Source organism: Vipera berus, assembly GCF_964194415.1.
Source record: "Vipera berus genome assembly, chromosome: 3".
NCBI classification, from domain to species: Eukaryota; Metazoa; Chordata; class Lepidosauria; order Squamata; family Viperidae; genus Vipera; species Vipera berus.
The window spans coordinates 29901740-29920159 of record NC_138204.1 but is presented as its reverse complement, the minus strand read 5'-3'; the positions used below and the strand labels follow the sequence as shown (position 1 = coordinate 29920159).

Genomic DNA, 18420 nt, shown 5'->3' with positions numbered 1-18420 from the left:
TCATCTGAAGAATTCACATATGTCTTATTTGTCAAAATGAAATTCTGAACAGAAGCAACACTAACGCCCTTTCAATGATATAAAGTGAGACACAGTGTTAAATGCATTTATGGGATGCTATATTAAAGGTAGTCCTTGACTTGCAACCATAATTGGGATCAGAAATTCCATTGCTAAGCAAGACAGTTGTCAAGTTGTGTCAAATTTTATGATCCCTTGGCCACAGTTAAGTGAGTCGCAGGGTGCTCACTTCCCCCATTTACTTTGCTTGTTGGAAGCTGGCTGAGAAAGTCACAAATGGTGATCACACGACCCCAGGTTGTGTCATAAATACATGTTGGATTCTAAATGCTCAAATTTTGATCATGTGCACTTGAGGGTGCTACAATAGTTCTAAGTGCAAAGACTATTCATAAGTCTTTTTTTCAGTGCCATGTAACTTGAAAGGGTCGCTAAACAAATAATTATAAGTCAAGGACTCCACTCAAGAATTGTACAATATATAAACTAACCTATATTGTGGCTAATTTGCATTCCCGGGTACACTACTAAGGTGCCTAAGGATTGGAAGCATTTACTTTGTTATTATGACTTACTCATGCATAAGGTATTTCCAATTTTTTTACAGATGCTTTCATAGAGCATGTCTTGAAACCACATGATAAAGAGAGAATCCATATATTTTTGCTATCCCAAAAGGATTTCCATACTTCTTACTATGCAGAAACTCAAACAAATACTTGCGGGCACCACTGAAGTTCTGTTTCATAAGATGAAAATAATCCATTGGTCTCTATTCTTTAAAAAGAAAACAGACCTAACCATCTTCCTTCCAACTCCCTGCCTACATGCACATATATCCCTTCCTCCACCACCCTGTTTCTACAAGCAAGCATTTATAAAGATTAACATTGAGGAGAACATTGTGAGCAGCCAATTCTCTTTCTTCTGCTATACAATGGAAACCCACAGACAGACATGTTTATGGCTGCTCCATAAATCTAGCAGATGCATAATTGCACTTCCATATAATTTTGTGCAGTGGCAAACTTTATAAGCAAGTCACAGATTTTCAGTAGGGAAAGTTTTGTCTACTTTATTTTATCTCAGCATTTCAAAAATCATCTTAGAACATGGGGCTCCAATAGCAATTCTTCATTTGTATAAGCAAAGTACAAAAGGCAATAGCAGGTGTACAAACATGGTTTACATTATTGAGCTGAATGGAGAAATCCGCACTGTATATCAGAGTACACACTGGGTTCTGGATTTGGGCCAATACTGCTGAATTGAAAATGAATTTGCATTCCGAAAGAAGAAGGAAATATAACAACATCTAAAAGAAACACAGTCTAGAGCAGGGGTGTCAAACTTGCAACGTCACGTGACATATTGCGACGTATCGTGACTTTTTCTCCATTGCCGGCAATGGGGTGGGTGCAGTTTCGGCATGACACATCTGGCCCACGGACCCGCAGTTTGACACCCCTGGTCTAGAGTTCTTTAAAGTTACAGCACACCAATGAATCCATTAGTGATATTCAAATACATGCCCAAATATAAGAGTCCAACATTACCCCAAAGGCAGAAAAATATTAACATTTTCATTTCACAAAAGGTAAAAAGTAAAGGCAAGATTAAATCATTCAGCTTGCCAAATTCAAAGAAAGAGACCTCAAAGCCAATGCCTGTAGCACCATAACTTCCAACCCTCTAGCTGTGACACATCAAGAGATGTTTTCCAAATGCTGGAATCAGAAGCACATCTGCAAATGACATCTATAGTTTAAAATAATGTGGAAGAAATGCAAAGTAGCAGTCTCTTGCCAATGAGTCAAATGGACATAGCTAGCAATCACAGCTTTAATCGCGCAATATAGTCTCACTGAAATTGATGCAAAATTCTACTTTTCACCAGGAAAGTCTTGGAAAACACCAAGGTCAATAAAGAGAGGTGCATAGAGATTGCTGCTGTTCTGCACAGGGGGGTGAAAAAGGAAGATACTCTAATTCTCATTTCTTAGAATCAAGGGCTTTATCAACCAGCAAGTTGTACAAAACAATACAGAAGCAGCTTGCAGAGCACTAGGCATCAATCCACCCCTTCAAGATGTATGCATACTCATTGCAGCAGTAATTATTGTGAATGTGTCATCCCTATTTATAGAATATGTCTGATTTAATGCCTCCATTACTATCCAAACTTGCTGTTAAAGCAATAAATGGAACCCAATTGCAGACAGAGCTGAGAAATATTTTGCTGCCATCAATAGTCCCACTGACAAAGAAGGCAAAAGGGAAGCATGAACACTACATGAAAATATAAATCTCTGGGAAGAAAATGCACGAGTAATGCTTACTGCAGCAGCTCCTATTCTTCATTTACAACAAAAGCAGTGAAGGCAACCAGGGACAGAATTAATTCCATACATGCACAAACTATACAAATGCCCTTTTTTTGCACTGAACAGAACAAGGAAAGAAAAAAGTATGCATTGGGAAGATTTCTGAGAATCTAGGTGGTTTATATATTGACTTTTAAAAATAGATATATTTGTATGTTGCCCAAAAACATTGCCATAGAGCAGACATGTCAAACTCGTGACATCACATGACGTTGCGTGATGTATCGGAACTTTTCCCCCATTGGAGGCAATGGGGTGGGCGTGGTTTCATCGTGATGCATCCGGCCCACGGGTCGGCAATTTGACACCTCTGCCATAGAGGAATTAGGAGTGACAGGTAGAATAATCCAGTTGTCTTGTACTAGACCTTCTATTGTTTCCACCCAATGCAGCTAACAAACCTGCTTATTAAGTACAGCAGAAGCTACAGTCTGACATCTCAGTGCCTACTGACTGGGAAAGGCTCTTTCAGAGCGGGCCTGTAATATGAAAAACTGCCACCAAGGACTGTCTTTATCAAACAATAGTATGCTAAGAGTGGAACAGTCAGAGAGCTGTACCTCAAAATAAAAGCAATGCACCTCCAGAGATGCATCTATAAACAAATACTCTGGCTCCAGATTACCAGTGGCAAGTAGAAAAAAACAACAAGAGATCTACTTCTGAACGTACAAATTATAACCAGATTCTTTTCTTCACTCAGGCAGTAAAGCGTTAGCTGTTCTATAGACCAAAAAAGTTGTTACTACAAAGTGTGTTACAATAAATCTTCTTGCAAAACAATATTACACCATCTGAGAAAAAGATGGGACAATAACTATTAGTTTTCAGAAAAGCAAGTTTAAAATAGGAAATGCCATGTGATCATTATATCCAGTAATATCAAAGACACATTAGGCACCATTTCCAAGTGAATGCATATCTCTTAACGAGATTGTCAATTCATATCCTATTAAAAAAAAGCTTTTCATAAGTCTTAAAATAAGCTCATATACATGAAAGGAAAATGAGAATCAAAGACAAAGCTAGCAAGTAGATCAAAAGCAATCAAGCCACACCCAAATGCCCACTCAGATTGCAAATTGTAGCAGTTCACAAATAAATGATGCTGAAACCAATATTTCTGGCTAATTGGAACACAAGAGAAATATGTCACCTTCATTAATTTAAGCTGGAATCTTATGCACACTTGTACTAAACAACACAGCTTATTTTTAATAGCTATATATAAAAGATACCACCATACATGAAAAAATGCAGTAGAGTTTTCTTCTGACATATTTTGTACAGGTAACTGCCCAAACCTATTTTTTCATGACACTATCTTGCCTGTAGGAAAGTGTCTCAATGATGGTTTTCCAAGTCAGTTAGGAAACTTCCTCTTAAAGATATCAGTGATCTCAGATATTTAAATCTGTATCTCCCTACTGCTGAATCAAAGCTGAGACCATCATATCCTCACATTAAAACAAACACAAAGACGCCTGGAGTGAAGATACAACTTTAATCATAATTAAACATACTGCCTACGCCCTAGGGCAAACAAAGTTGCAAAAACTACAGAGTATGGAACTTGATGAAAAAGGAAGGTAACTAGTTAAAGAAATGAGATTTTAAAAGGCATGCCTGCCTTTAATCTTTCATGGTATGCTATAAAAAATTTGGTTGAAAGCTTAGAAAGTACACAGCAAGGAAAATGTTTGAAATGTATACTTCAAACTATATTATATAACAAAAAAACAAATGTATTGTAAACATAAATGTTAAAGGAGGAACTTCAGAATGTTCTGCCTATGTTCATCAAATGTACAGTACTCGGGAATCCACAGAGCTATCACCAAAATCCACATTTTGATATATGAAGAAACCAACAAGAAAAAAAATGTAAGGGGACCCCTCTCAATATTCTTTAACCACTGATGCAAGCTACACTTCTGAAAATCAGCAAGCCTTGTGTTATGCTGAATCAAGGACCGAAGTGCAACTTCAGTTCAGCAATAATACCACAGCTAACTTTCCTGCACACATATATACACATACATACCTAGTATACTAGCACTGATGATGTTACCTAGTTTGGGTAATGAAATATCTGCAAGCTCAGAGAGCATCAAGGACGCCCCTCATACCTAGAATTAATGCTTTTCTCTATTTACATAACCTCTAAAACACATCCAAAATTCACAAGTCCTTTTTCCACATGATTGCTTTTCATGACAGCAGATGTCAGTGACTCAAATTCCTTTGCGGATCTTTTGTAGGTTTCATTCTTTCCTTCTTTCTTCTGTACCATGAACTGCATCGGTAAGAGGTATTTTTTAAGAAACACCTTGCACAATATCCATAAAAAATAAAAAAACACATTTACAGGAGAAACAATTGAGAATACATTCACAAACACATGCTGCAGAAAAATCTAATTTCTGTCTGAGGGCTTAGAGATTGAGGTCTCTTTAAGAAAATAAATGGAGATCATCTAGAGTTCAATAAGCTCATAGATACAAGATGGAGCCTCTGCTGCTTCAAATGGCAAAATGCAACAGGAAGAGAGGAAGGCATGAATTGCCATTTGCTAAGCAACTTACCATTTTCCTTCTTCACACAGCCCAAGCCTCCAAATGTGTTCTCATGTTACACAGTGAGTAATCTTACTACAGCTCATCTGGTGGTATTGCATTCATCAACTCACATATCAAAGCAAGATTTCTAACTGTATCTCTGCTTTATATGGAACAGAGGCTGAAGCAAAGGAGTCAGCAGTTTTCTATTTCAGTGGACAGTGAATAACAGGAGCTGGCATTTTTCCTGTCCTCTCTTCCTTCTGTAACTCTACAAAAATCAGAACCCTAATTATCATGAATAGACCCTGGCTGCTACATCACTGGAGCAAATCATTAAAAAAATAATCCTATGCATATATATATAACTAGACATATCATGTACAATAGAATTTTTTTTTCACAAGGATCCCTAGGATTTCAATTTAAGGCTGCAATCTTATTGAAAAGAAAATGAATTCAATAGGGAATTACATCTGAATAAGCAATCTGAGGTTGTTTTAATGTTACTTTAATCTTCATTAATCTTAGTGTTGCTCCTGCCTCCAAGCAATCTTTTCCTTTAAGGATTTTACAACCAAAAGAACCTCCAGGGCTGTTAATATTTAACACACATTACAACCGATGTTCTATTCAAGCTCTGTTAGGAGGGTGACCATTATACTATTTAAAGGAGCCACAGAATTTCCCAGAATTAACACCCTAGCTAGCTATCCACCAAAAGTATACAAACGTCCAACCAAAAACATCAAACCTTAGAAAAACCGTGTTCCGTTTCCAAAATGGGAAGATTAATGGGAGAACGGAGCTGAAAGCTTTTTGGGGCAGATCACAGCTACCCACCGCGTCCAGCAAAGTGCCTGGAATTTGGGCGTGGCAGCCAAGCTCCGGTTCACATCTCTCGCTCTCTCAGCTACAGAAAACGAGGAATCCCCTTCCAATGCTAACAGACCTGGAAGCCACCCCGCTCACACCTGCCCGACTATCCAAACCCAAGGAAGAGATACATACACAGCTACACCGCCCAACGGAGGTGGCCCGTAGCCTCTTCTTTAGTTCGGCTCAACGAAAAGCTATATAGCTCAACATCTAGAAAATCAGCCCTGGAAACCGCGGGACTCTTTAAACCTTTTTTCAGCATCCAGATCAAGTCTCTCTCTCTCCTCACCGACTCCAGCCCCTAAAGTTGTCAAGACCGGCTTCGCATCACACACGGGAGAGAGGGTTTTTTGTTTTGTTTTGGTTTGGTTTTTTTTTTAAAAAGCAATGAAAATTGAACGCCACTTGGGCACAGCTCCGCACCTTTCGAAGATTTGGAAAAGAAACCGTGAGCAACCCCCACACCCACCCCCCACCCCCCGAGAGATGCAGCTGCAGGAACAAAACGCGATTTTGCCCTCTGAGCGACTTCCTGCGAGGAGAACTCGCCGAAGCCACCCAACAGCTGGCCCGCGCTGGCTCTCTTTCCAACCCAGTTTGCCTCTCGGCTACTCCAGCTCCTGCCTAAAAAGCTCCAGGTTTTTTAGAGGCTAGGAAAAAAACACGAATTCAACCGAGGGGGAGGGGAGAAAGGCAGCGTTTCAACTGTCAAGGAAGGCGGACGGGGAGCGGTTGGGGGGGTGGGGGCGGGGGAGAAGTTCAAGCTGACTTTAAAAACAAAAGGTACTAAAGATCAACAGGGCACAAGTACACCTGAATGCCTGGCCGCGATTTCCCCCCCCCCGGTTTCCCCACCCCCATTTCCAGCAACCGGCAGCCAATGAAAGCCGGAGTCGCGAGGGGAGAAAGAGCGCTGATTCGCCGCACGGAGGAAAGAAAGAAACACACCCCTCTCGGGGAGGGAGGAACATGGGGGGGGGGCGCCGCGCAAGGCGAAGGCGGCGAGAGATGGAAAAGCCGAAGGGAAGCAAGCGGGAGGGACGGGGGGGGGTCATCGGAACGCGAACGGCGACAGCGATAATAAAAGACGAGGACGTCGGCGTTAGCGGGGAAGCGGGATAGAACAGAGAAGTCGAATTGAGGAAATTGGGAGGGAAGAGGCGCGGGGGGGCGCGGGCAGACCCCCTTCTCCCCCCCCACCCTCCCCGCGCCGCTTGGCGAACGCCCGAACTCTACCGAGCCCCTCCACGTGATCTCGCAGCCTTGCGAGCTCCGGCGAGACCGCGGCTCCGCGCAGTTGGGGCGTCTACCGATTAGCCCGTCGGACGCGGTGGGAAGGCAGGCGAGAGAGAGAGAGGAAAAAGGGAAAGCACAAGGCAGGAGGTGTCATATCGGGGGGGGGGGAGGAAATGCCTTCGAGAGATGAGAGGGGAGGAATCGACGCCACGGCTAACCTTTTCTCTCTCTTTTTTTCCCCCGAGTAATCCGGAGTCAAGACGTATCGCTGGCCGAGGAGAGGTTCATCTGGCGAGGACCATCAAAGGCTGCTCCGAGCCTCCTTGCAATACCCAAAAAAAATAATAATACAAAAAGAAAATCAATGGAGGCGGGGTAGAACAATGCAGCGCTCTTGCTTCCCTCGTTTTTTCCCCCCTCTGTTCTCTTGGTATAAGGGGGGGGGAGAAAATCGCCCCCTCCTCGGAGGGCGGTGGTGGGGAGGGGGGAAAGCAAATAATAATAAGCTGCAGCAGCAGGGAGTGAGCTGGAAGGCGGGAGGGCTGGGAGCTCAGCGAGAGAGGCACGTCATGAGCAGCAGAACCAGCCTCCGAGGGAGAAGAGAAGGCGGGGGTGGTAGGAAAGGAGAAGAAGGATCGTCTGTGAAACGAAACGGCCACTACGCGAGCCGCAACCGCCAGGCTCTTAACGTGTGGAGCCAGCCGCCTCCGTGAGTCGTCGCAGTCAATCGCGGAGCAGCCCGCGAACCTTTCCAAATTGCAGCCCACCTGCTTACAGACGAAAGGCATTCGAAAGCTGCTCTGTCCAGCCCTTTCAGGTGGTATCCCAGGTAAAAAAGAAGCAAGGAAGCGTCTGACTCTATGGAATCATAATTCGAATCCGGGCTAATCCGCATTGCTTCCTAGTAGCTTTTTTTTTTCCTTTTTCCCTTCCACTCAAGAGAGATGGAAATCTTGTAACCCCGCCCACAGCAACGCGCGTCTCATTGTTCCGTAAACCAAGGTGAGTGCGTGGCCACGCCCCAAAGTCACACACCGTCCTTGGCTGCTGAAGTCAACGTCGGATGGGAAGGGTGTTAAAAAAAAAGGGGGGGGGGTGTTTCCAGCATGTGGGCGTCTTACAATGCTGCATCTCGGAGATTGTATTCGGTTAACCACCCGGTCGTCATAGCTTTCATATGGCTTTTCTCAACACGTGAAAATCCCCTACTACAGCGTCCGTAGAAATTGTATGAAACCTTTTGAGTTATTTCTCGTTTAGGGTTTTTCTAAAAAAAACAACACAAAAAAAACAGGACATCTATAACGTAGGGAGATTGTGCCAGTTCACCCTCAACTGAAAGGGAATGGGTTTTCTTTCCAAAATGTCAACTGCTGAGGGCTTATCACAATAAAAACTGAGACAAGCAAATGCGATCATTGCAGCCATTCAAAGAATGTTCAGATTTAGATGTTATACTTTCTTACATAGTTTGCGTTCTCTCTGCTTAAAGGTAACACAACACTCACCACCATCCCTTATTTAATCCCTGCTAGCAATACTGATTAGTGGACATGAATATAAATGCACACTGAAACATTGGCGTTAAATTTCTTATCTTTCAAAATGGGCAGAAGCATGTTCCAGGTCTAGAGTTACAATACTAATGAAATGGCTGTTACTTTTAAAGTGAGTGCAGTCTAGAAGGGGAAAGTATTTCACTCAGAAAATACAATCATACCATACAAATGTCAATGGTCTCCATAGCACCCCTAGAAATGCCAGTAAAGAGCAAAGGCAACGGAAGAGCGTAGGCAACTGACAGCTGTGTGACAGCTGTAAGTCAGGCCATATTTATCAGTTTCCTGAGTTTTCCCACTTTTCTGGCATAACCACAACATGCTGAACTGTGCAATAATCGAATAGGCTGGATTTGCATAACTAAAATATAATTGTTTGTGTTCTGTGTGTCGTGCAAACACAGTCTCTGCATCACAAAGTCAATACAAAGAATTGGGTAATAGCCAGGGGTATGACTATGGAATACTCCTTGTCATACACGATAGGGGGTTCAAATTCTCCCTAGGGGCAATGCTTCCTCACACCTCCCTCAAAAGGAAGAAAAAATAGAAGGGAAAAAAAAGGTAGTCTCAAGTTAGAGTCTGCAGAACAGTCAGAAATAGCTTGGATGGCCATTAATTCAAATTCACATTGGAACTGAAATAATTTTCCTTTCTCAAAAAGATGGTTTGCACAGTTTCAAGGACATCTCAGGAAATGTATACTGGCCCATATAAGAACAGGTTTGAAATACTGCTTGGAATCAAAGCATTGCCTATGCCTATTCTCAGATATAGATTGAGAAGGTCTACAACAACATGCAGGGAGCTTTGATCTTTAACAGTGGCGTAGCGTGGGTTGTCAGCACCCGGGGCAAGGCAAGTAATTTGCGCCCCCTAACCCGCTGGGCGGCCACTGCACTGTCCCTCCCCCAGATAGTCCCTCGTTCTCTCTCCGCACCGCACCGCACGCCTGGCACCCCCCCTCCACAGTGGGCGGCGACCCGGCGGCTCGGATCGGATTCGCACAGCCAGCACTGCAGTAAGAGAGAGTGAGTGAGCCAGGCAGGGGCAGATAGCTGCGAGTGCGAGCGCGCCCCCCCAGATGTTGCGCCCGGTGCGGCCAGCCCCCCCTGCACCCCCCACGCTACGCCACTGATCTTTAATCAAAGTTTCCAATGCTCCACAGCTTAGAATACAAAGATACACTGCTAGGAGGGTGTAGTGAATGCTTTGCCTGTATGAGAGACTTTGAATTTTCCCTTATTGCTGAGGAAAAGTACAGCTTGTGTAGCTACAAGCTATTTACATAGCTTGAATCCACATTTACAATATAGGATTCTAATAGGCCTTCAAAACAGTCCCCATTTTTATACACTTAACAGAATGTTATAATTTTTATTAGTGTTATGTTCTCTATCTATCTCCTATCTTTATTATTTTATATAAATAATTCAAAGCACCAAACATGCATAATACTACTCTCTTCTTCTATTTTCCCCACAATAACAAAAATCAACCCTCTGATGTAGGTTGGGCTGAGTGAGTGACTGGCCCAAAATCAGTCAATCAGCTTTCATGCCTAAGGTAGGACTAGAACTCACAGCTTCTTGCTTTCCAGGCCAGCACTTTAACCAGTAACTGGGTCTCTTTAAATTCATTAATTTGAATTCATTTTCATGTATGGCATTTTATTTCATTTTTTTCAAAGAAAACTTTTAGGGTGAAAATATTTGTGGGTTCAAAAACCACTATTCAAGCAGTTCAAATTTTTATAAGTAATTTACATAAGTTATAAAGCAAACAATCTTAAACCCAACAAAAATACATGCTAGAACTGAGGTGCCATGATAACCTGTGAGTATTACATGTATTATAATTGTCAAGTGATGCAACTGAGTTGAGGTCTCAATCTTCGTTTTGCCTCAGGCTCTTGGTAAACAGGTTGCAGCCAGTGCTTCTGCTCTGGGGGAATAATGTTAAATGTTTCCAACATCACAAAATGAGCTTCAAAAAGATAAGTTTAGAAGAATTCAGTTTTTGTAGGAGATTAATGTAAGGTATAAATCTGAGAAATTTTCCTAACACTAAAGCTTTATGACTGACAACTGAAAAGAGTTACAAAGGGCAAAATACAGAAAAAAATAATAGGGTAATGCAGATTATTTTCAGAAAAAAAATCTATGAATCATCAGTCAAGAATTTTATTAAGTTCTCACTACACAGAACCATAAATATGATTGTTCAGTTATTATCATAATCAACCACATTGATTTAACATCTCTAAGTACTATTGCTATACAAATTATTAGTTATTTCAATATGGCATTCTTAAGCAAATCATGTGTCATTGTGAACCAAATCTTTTTCTATTGTCTTTTAGTTATACTTCAATCAGCTGTGTACACTGGGCAAAAGAGGCAGTGATTTGTACATGTAGGCATTTGGATAATGCTGCTTCATATCTGGCATTTAAGGATAAAAAGTGATTCTTTCAACCAGTAAAATATGAATATGCTGTGATACCACTAAGTCTGATTTTAAAAAGATATACTTAAAATGAGTGACAATTTAGTCCTGATCTAAAACTTGGGCCTGGAGTTGACACTTATACTACAACTTCTGACTTTATGTCTAACGAGTATAGTTTAACCAACCCATACATTTTACATAAGGGTGAATGTAAAAGAAGGAGAACATTGGCAAACCCATCATTAATTGGTTCTGGGAAGTGTGATGAGTACCCAAAACAACTACGAAACAATTTTTTCCCATAAGGAATAATGTAGTGAGTCACAAGGCAGCCAACACCAACATGTTCTACGCTTATGCATTGAGTACTAAATAAACAATGAGTACCGGGACAAAATTTTCACGTCAAAATGCATTGAGTACCAAATTCAATGAGTTTCAAAGCAGTTGAGTATCCAGGTACCACTGTATGTTTGTGAGACAAAATGGTTATATCTGAACTGGGCCATTATCTTTTTAAATACACTTGTTTTTTAAGAATACTTCTAAAAATGCAAACCATGGATATGACCAATACATACCTTGAAAAGATACATGCATCAATGAATTGTGAAGGTTAGCTCTGCATACTGCAATATATAAAATGCACCTGTGCTCAGAGTCTATTGATTTAACCATTTTTAAAAATGGGATCTATAAAGATACTTAATGAAAACCATCATTTCTACTGGCTAAACAATTTATTATTTGAAAGAGCATTTTAAACATGTGAGTTGAGTAAAGCAGACAATGAATGGCAGCATCATGGGATTAAATAACCTTTCATAAAGGAAACCTGAATTAAAGCACAATTAGAAGCCATATTTTAAGTTCATCATCAGTATATTTACTTATACAATGAATCTGATTATTATATAGCAATGACATATGAATTTCATAGCCGATAGATAAGTTTACATGTTTTTTGTCCCTAATTTATCTAGGGCTAGTGTCTTTTGAATCAAATATCATTGTTTTTAACAAATAAATATACGAGGAAATATTTGTTAATATACAAAAAATATCCATAAAGTCTCATTTAGCATCACATCAGTGCAGCCATGTTTGCACTAAATTACTGTTTTGTACTTCTCTTCATTGGTCACAATAATATAGAAGTTGTTTATCAGTAAATAGTTAAGGAAATGGAAACAGGCTAAATCACATTAATATATCCAGTTGGAGAACCATTTCGGTGGAGTGGTTAAGGCTAGAAATCGGGAGACTGGAAGTTCTAGTTATGCCTTACACACAAAGCCAGCTGGGTGACTTTGGGCCAATCATTTTCTCTCAGCCCTAGGTAGAGAGTAACAAAACACTTTTGAATTCTTGCCAAGAAAACTATAAGCCAGGTGGAATAGACCAAGGACCTATCTAGTGGAGCTATTGTTCCCATAGAGATTTACTACATTTATAAAAAGTTCACAAAGATATCAGAGACCATCCTGTATTTACCATAGATGCAAACTCTGTTTCCCATTGTGTCAATACTATTGGAAAATACTATTTTACATGTGTCAAAGAACCACAATTAACCTTAGGCTCCCACATAGGTAAAGTTTTCTATTCTATCCCCCTCTGTTCAAGTTTCCACATCAATTCTCTGAGTGGTGAGAAATTCGGTATATTATATAGGTTTAATTTTGCTGAAAAGAGAGTTTCCATAAAACAAAGTTTATTTACGCATATATGCAGTTGAAGTGTTAAATGAAAGCACTTTGTATTAACAGTCTAATCAATATCTCAAAGTTCAGGCTCCCAGATAAGATCTTTAAGGAAACATTCAAAACTGTTGTTGCACTTCTCAGTCTTGATCTTCTGACTCAGTGTTCTTCAAAAATTTTCCAGCAATTTCATAGGTACACAACGTGGGGATCTCACACCCAAAAAAAGAAACCAGAAGAAAATATTTTGATTCCTGAATAGCAAATTAAAATTATTTGAAAAGAATTTGCTATTAAAAACATTTATTTAATAAAATCAGAATCCTTGGCCAGAGACAGCAAAATAATTCCCAGCAATCCGGAAAGGAGATGTTCATCTTCCTTATTACATTCTCCATTCTCGTTACCAGGGCTTTTTTTCTCATAGAACACTCAGAACGGAGTTCCGGCACCTTTTTTGGATGGAACCTTGTAGGGTAGGCAAGGCGGGTTGTATGATATGTGTGAGTTCCGGCACCTTTTTCTTTTACAAAAAAAGCACTGCTCGTTACAATACTTGATGTATTTATTGTCAAACAGTGTACCAATGGTAAATTTCCCTCCTCAACAAAATGTAGAATGATGATGAGCTTTTCTAAACAGTAGCTGAGAGAATTGCTGTAGAGCAACAGTCAGAATTTGGCTGGCTGATGTAAACAAGTCAAATACAAAAATGTTAGCAGTGGAGCAGTGGAGTCAGAATTTGGCTGGCTGATGTAAACAAGTCAAATACAAAAATGTGAGCAGTGGAGCAGTGGAGCAGTGGGCTAATGCCTCCTTAAGTAACACCAGCTGCCTGCAATTAGTGCAGGTTCGCATCCCACCAGGCTCAAGGTTGACTCAGCCTTCCATCCTTCCGAGGTAGGTAAAATGAGGACCCAGATTGTTGGGGGCAATTAAGCTGACTTTGTAATAATGCCGCATGGGGTGTGTGAAAGCCCTAATAAGCAGGCATATACATAGAATGAAGGCTACTGCTAAGCTTGTAAGCCGCCCTGAGTCTTCGGAGAAGGGCGGGATATAAATGGAATTAAAATAAAAATAAAAATAAAAAAAAAATATGTATTTATGAAAGAATGTATGTATCTCTTACTATAAATATTATCTTAATGAAATGTCTTTAACTTTCAGCTTGAATTAGCTTTGTATTGATAGTGAGGCAAGACCCCCAATATAGATTCAGTGCATTATTTAGAATCTTAGTCATGACTAGGAAAAAATATTGAAGAAAGTGATAACCATACTAATTGTCTACCTACAGATTGTCCTCAACCGACAACCATTTGTTTAGCAACCATTCAAAGTTACAATTGCATTGAAGAAATTGACTCACAACGATCATGGCAACATTCCCATAGTCACATGATCAAAATTCACGTGCTTGTTAACTGGCACGTATTTATGTTGCTAGTTGCTAGTGCCACCCTGAGCATCCCACCAGCAGTAGCGCTGCCCCAGTCCAGAGCGTCCCACCGGCACTAGTGCCACCCATAGTGTCCTGCCAGCACTAGCTCCGCCCTGCCCGAGCGTCCCACCAGCACTAGCGCCACCCGAGCATCCCGCTGGCACTAGAGCCACCTGGCCCCAGAGCATCCCACTAGTGCTAGCACTGCCCCACCCCAAGCGTCCCACTGGCACTTGTGCCACCCATAGCATCCCACCAGAGCTAGCCACCTCATTTGTAGCACTTGCGCCCGCACAGCCGTTTGCACCTGTGCATGCACTCGTGTGGCCATTCGCATGTGCTCACACCTGGCCCATTTGCATGCACACATGTAGCAGTGCCTGTCTCCCTTTCCAGGCTGCCAAACCAAAAAGGTTGGAGACCTGTGCGTTAAGAGATCAGAAATTCTCAAAGGTATTTTTCTTCGTTAGGATCGCTGGTCCGGGATTCGCTGGTCCAGGGATCTATGGACCTGTACCAGGCCATGGCATGCCAGCAACCCGGCCACACAAACAAGCAAAGTCCCATCCACAGGATGCAGGCAGCACACAAAACCACTCCGGTCTGCGGAAAAACCTCTCACCATGTAACCGTTCCCTGGTGCCCAGAAGGTTGGGGACTTCTGCACTAATCGGAACCTTGACAGGAGGAGTATCTCTAGGTAATTTTCTGTCTATTTATCTTTAAAGACCACATATATACATAGTCACAAAAAATAAAGTTAAATATTCAGATGTTTTTGCTTTGGTATTTTGACCTTTTAAATTTATTTTATTTTTATTTTAATTCCATTTATATCCCGCCCTTCTCCGAAGACTCAGGGCGGCTTACAAGCTTAGCAGTAGCCTTCATTCTAGCAGTAGGAATTACAGTAGGAATGTTGGAATTACAACCTTATTATAAAAGAATAATACACTATTGTGTTGCTACTTGGTTTTATATAATAGCGTATGTTAACCCTTTTAAAAGAAATTTTAATTTCAATTTTTTAAACCATTTTTAAAGATGCATCTGTTCATATGCCCATACAGAATCTTGGATGTAAAATTCTAACAAAAAAAAAAGGCTGGAGGGGGTGTTTTTGTTTTTAATGTAGTTTAAGAAGCTTAAGACCTATAATACGAACAGAATTGGTAGTTTCCTTACTCTGTTTCAATGAGACAAAAAGTCAATAGATAAACTCTACAATATCTGTTTTCTGCAATAATAGTAATACTGAACAGGAAGAATATATAATGGAGAAATCTTGTCAGAAAAATATTCATTCTTTAGAGAAGAACATTAGCATGGAAACAAACATAGAAATTAAATATTAACTGGCACTATAAACTCCACTTGCAGTCCAATAGGTTGCTATTTACTTTGATCTTAAAGTCTTGCACAATACCGCCAGGCATGTTTAAAATGTTACAGTGCTCCATTTGACAACACTGAATAAAAAGGTACTTATCTGAAACTGGAAAACACATCGTAAAGGACAGATAACCAACATATAAATGTAGAGGAGTATGCCACCACTGTGTTTGCGTATATTCAAAAGTGCATTGAGGATGTCTGTCCTTTAAAACATTGTTGTGAGGGCCAGGGCTTTTTTTGTCATAGAACGCCCAGAACGGAGTTCCGGCACCTTTTTTGGATGGAACCTTGTAGGGTAGGCAAGGCAGGTTGTATGACGTGTGAGTTCCGGCACCTTTCCCCCCCCCCAAAAAAAAAGCACTGGTGAGGGCTAATGAAAAATCATGGATGCCATTTGAAGTTTGTAAGATGGTGAAAGCACAGAATGTGGCTTAGAAATCCAGCAATATGCTGGCACTTAGAACAGCCAGCAAAACAAGCCCATTGTCAGAAAGTTCAGAACTTTTTTCTAGACCTAACGAACACCAGGCGTATGTGGCAAGGCATTCAGGCCATTACAGACTATAAGGTGGCTCCATCATGGGGTAAGGTCAACATAGACTTTTTAAATGAGCTGAACACGTTTTTGGGAAGATAGCACCCCTACAAGGAAAGATGTGCCCCATCCTGATGAGTTAGTGCTTAGCTTTAATGTTACCTCTGTCCAGACGACACTGTGGAAAGTTAACATTCGGAAAGCAGCGGGCTCAGATAATTTCCCTGGTTGTGTTCTTAAGGAATGTGCAGATGAATTGCTTGTGTTCTTACCGATATTTTAAATCTTTCACTGCAGTAGGCAGCGGTCCCATTGTGTTTTAAGACGGCCATTATTTTGCCAGTGCCAAAGAAATCTACAATTACGAGTCTCAATGATTACCATCCAGTTGCACTTACATCCAGCATTATGAAATATTTTGAGAGGCTGATAAAAGACATTATTGTATCCAGCCTTCCTCCAGCATTTGACTCGCTTCCATTTGCTTACCGTCCAAATCACTTTACAGAGGATGCTGTTTCTTCTGTTGTCCATCTGAACCTGGCTCACTTAGAGGAAAGAAACACTCATATGTGAATGCTGTTTGTCGACTTCAGTTCGGCATTTAATATAATCATTCCTGAGCATCTAGTACACAAACTGGGTCTTTTAGGCTCTAATACTCCTTTGTGCAACTGGATTCTTGATTTTCTTGTTGATAGGCCCAGTATGTGCGAGTTGGGACTAATATTTCTAACACCATTTTCTTAAGAATAATAATAAACCTTTATTGTCAAAGTACAACATGGGTACATTGAGATTAGCTGAGCCTCCCCCTGTGCACAGGTTCTCCTCAGGGCTGGATCTTAAGTCTGCTTGTTGTTCACCCTGTTGACTCATATATATATGAGATGTGTTTAATACTAGTAGCTCAAGTTGGTAGCTGAACTGTTGGTTTGATCTCAGTTACTTGGTGAATTGCAAGTAGTAAATCAATTTTCTATCACTACATTGAATTTATAGAAATCTGATTTACTACTTGCATTTGCACATTAGCTTGAGTCATAATGTCAAAATTACCAGTCTAAAGCTGAAATAAGTGTGCCTGGTGAAGAACCATAACCTTGGAGAGAAAGGCATTTAATGTTACAAATATAACAATATTATGAGATGTAGTTTTCAACTTCACTTCAAGCTCACTATTTGTATTAGCCCCTATTTTTTGCATGGAAATATTGCCCAGGGTATAAAAAAAAGAGTAAGAGAGGATGCTAGCCTATCAATGCAGAACAAGGCAAATTATGGAGGACAATTATGGCAGTGGTTGTATTCCTCTAAACTGAATAGCAAGGAGAACCTCTGTCATCTCACTGATGTAGCTTTTATAAGGCCAAGCCTTTGTGCCATATCTAAATAACTTGTCAGTACTGCAGCTGAAAACATTCAGAATAGAGGATTATCTTTTCAATGCACAGCCAGACCTCTGTTTATGATAACACAGTACCTCAATGATAGAAAAGAAATAGAATCATTCTGAGATATTAAACCATAATCAGGAGGATAATATGTAAATGCAGGGTGAAATAGCTTCAATCAAAGTTCTATTGAGAAGCATTATGATAAAAGTTCTAACTGGGAAGAAAAACAAATGTAGTCATAGTGAGATTGTCCTTTATGTTATTCTTATTAAGTTTAAAGACACGACTCAATCTATCTAAGTCCAATATTCCTACTGAGATTCTAGAAGACAATTGCCTACATTCCTATAGAATATGAGCAGATTGCTTTTGACAAGCCAGTCAAAAAGTTGAAAGTTTGCCAAGGGCATCCCAAAGGGTATAACTGATTCTCAGCTAGTGTCTCAAAAACTGTTTCCCAACCCTGCCTTGGTCTTGGAAGAATACCGGTAATAAGAAAAAAGTACCTCCCTGGATCAATGGAAGTAACAGGGATGATGGGACTCACTTGGGTTTCAGTTTCCTGGTATTTACTACCAAATACAAGTATACTACATTATGTAAAGGAAAGCCCCCTGCATTTTATTTCTCCACTAAGATACTGAACTATACACTACAAATGTTCCATCTAACTCTACACCATGATGTATATACGATGCAATACCATAGCTTGTTTAACTGTAGTTTGTTGAATAAACCACAATCCATAATTTATGTATAACAATGACTGATACAACATGTTTTACAAACAAATATTTCTGGCTCCCAACATATTAAGTCAAAACAAAGCAATCCATACAATGGCATAGTGAAATGTGT

The 18420-nt window shown here is 40.4% G+C and overlaps 1 protein-coding gene across 7 annotated transcripts in view; it reads right to left on the bottom strand.

Annotated features, from left to right (window-relative positions):
• Nucleotides 1–8332, bottom strand: part of EPB41L1 (erythrocyte membrane protein band 4.1 like 1) — a 194112-nt gene extending 185780 nt beyond the window's left edge. For 2 of the 7 annotated variants that reach the window (XM_081323134.1, XM_081323131.1), the window contains exons 1-2: nt 5975–6285; nt 4991–5234 (exon numbers count right to left, since the gene is read on the bottom strand). The gene's annotated coding sequence lies outside the window, so the exon portion shown is untranslated. Of the gene's footprint in view, nt 1–4990; nt 5235–5974; nt 6286–7078; nt 7100–7845 lie in introns of those variants that run through there. The other 5 variants (XM_081323138.1, XM_081323130.1, XM_081323137.1 and 2 more) reach the window with 4 other exon arrangements.
• Nucleotides 8333–18420: the final 10088 nt, after the last annotated feature.